This window comes from Capricornis sumatraensis, chromosome 10 (assembly GCF_032405125.1).
Source record: "Capricornis sumatraensis isolate serow.1 chromosome 10, serow.2, whole genome shotgun sequence".
NCBI lineage: Eukaryota > Metazoa > Chordata > Mammalia > Artiodactyla > Bovidae > Capricornis > Capricornis sumatraensis.
Genome location: NC_091078.1, coordinates 3,272,935 through 3,274,900, shown reverse-complemented (window position 1 = coordinate 3,274,900; position 1,966 = coordinate 3,272,935). Strand labels below are relative to the sequence as shown.

At 51.2% G+C, this 1,966-nt stretch overlaps 1 non-coding gene across 1 annotated transcript; it reads left to right on the top strand.

Annotated features, from left to right (window-relative positions):
- The first annotated feature begins 582 nt into the window (after window positions 1–582).
- TRNAS-GGA (transfer RNA serine (anticodon GGA)) lies at window positions 583–654 on the top strand. Its single transcript has one exon. It is a non-coding gene; the product is annotated as a tRNA-Ser (tRNA).
- The last annotated feature ends 1,312 nt before the right edge of the window (window positions 655–1,966 follow it).

Here is a 1,966-nt window from a genome sequence, read left to right as displayed (position 1 = left end):
CTTCAGACTAAGAAAGCCCACTTTGCCAAGTGAGAGAGATAAAAAGGTGATGCAGCCTGCTGTGTCTCAGGAAAGATGACAGGTCTTCCTTCACCAAGTCCAGAAGCCGGGTTCTCCTACCTGGACCCCATGCCTGGGTCACAAAGGGTGCCGCTGGCAGAGCCTAGCCACACGCTGCGAACACCACCACCATCAGCGGCCCTCTGCTTTCAGTGCGGGGAGACTGGAGCGGCCCTGAGGGATATTCTCATGTTGATCTCAACACATTTATGACCTAATAGGATACCTGGCAGAGAAGGCAATGCAACCCACTCCAGCGTTCTTGCCTGGAGAATCCCAGGGATGGGGGAGCCTGGTGGGCTGCTGTCTATGGGGTCGCACAGAGTCGGACACGACTGAAGTGACTTAGCAACAGCAGGAGAAGGATACTTGGGATAATTCTGAGGGTCTATATTGCTGTCATTAAAAACAAAACAGATTAAAATTCAAGGACAATTCTGAATAATGGGAACTAGCCAAACATGCAGGGGGAAAATAAAAACGTAATCCTAAATGGCTTCTCTTTTTGTTTATTTCCCAGACTCTCTGGTGGCTCAGAGGTTAAAGCGTCTGCCTGGAATGCAGGAGACCCAGGTTCGATCCCTGGGTTGGGAAGATCCCCTGGAGAAGGAAATGGCAACCCACTCCAGTACTCTTGCCTGGAGAATCCCATGGAGGGAGGAGCCTGGTAGGCTACAGTCCATGGGGTCGCAAAGAGTCGGACACGACTGAGCGACTTCACTTTCACTTTCAGCCCCCTAGGCCATGAGCAACTCCAGCAATACGATCTTCCTCTGCTCCTATAGCCAAGAAGGGCAGGTGAAAGGTGAAAGCCTGGGGCCAAGTCAGTTGCTGAGCACATATCCTTGCATGAGGGGTGAATAATACACCCAGCTATCAGTCATATCTCCTTCTGCCTCCCAAACTCACCCAGTCCTTCTTGTGACCTGGGGCCCTTGCTCGAGCCTCCTCCCAGCTCCCAGCCCTTGCTCTCATCTTGCTCTTATCTTGCTCCAGATCCCAGCTGAGGACAAATGGACGGAAGACTCCTTTGCTGATTGCAAAACAAAGGCTATAAATATGAGACCACTAAAGTTAAGACCTGGCAATATCAGCCTAGATGAGAGAGCTGGCATGAGCTCCTGCATAGAGAGTATTCATATGTTCAGGAACTAGCTCCAAAGCATCCCATGGACCCGGAAGATGTCCACAAGAGCATAAGCAAGGATGAGCAAAGATGCTCACTTCCAGGACAAGGTAGTGCGGGGAAGGGTCCAGCTCGGAGCCTCTGCCCCACCCACTGTCCTCTGGTCAGGACTCCCAGCGGGGGCACTTCCATTTTGGAGGATGGTCAGCCCTGGCCCAAGACTATCCCCGCTCTATGCAGCCATGTGGCCGGCCTGCATCTACTGGCCCGGGATATTCTCCAGCCTCTTTCTAGACCCCCCTGTAGGAGAGAGAGTGTTCGGGTTAGGCCTGGCTGTGGCTGGTGTTGCTTATGTATCAGGGCAGATGCACTATGGCACAGTCCAGTCATTCTTGAGGAAACCTCCTGAGCCCCTTCCTCTTCCTCCTGCCTGTTCTCAAGCCCCACTTTTGTTGAACATGTTATTCAACTTCTTTATCATCCAATTCAGCTTCCTCTGATAGAAGGAACCTCACTTTTATTGAACACCTACTATTTTCAGCCAGCTAAGGCCTGCAGGTTGAATTCAACCCACTGTCTGTTTGTCAGTAAAGTTTTATTGGAACACAACCAGGTCCATGTTTTGTCTTTGGGCTCTTTCAGGCTACAACGTCAGATTTAAGTATTTGCGACAGAGACCGTATGGCCTGCAAAGCCCAAAATATTTACTGCTACTGCTAAGTCACTTCAGTTGTATCCAACTCTGCGCGACCCCATAGACGGCAGACCACCAGGCTCCGC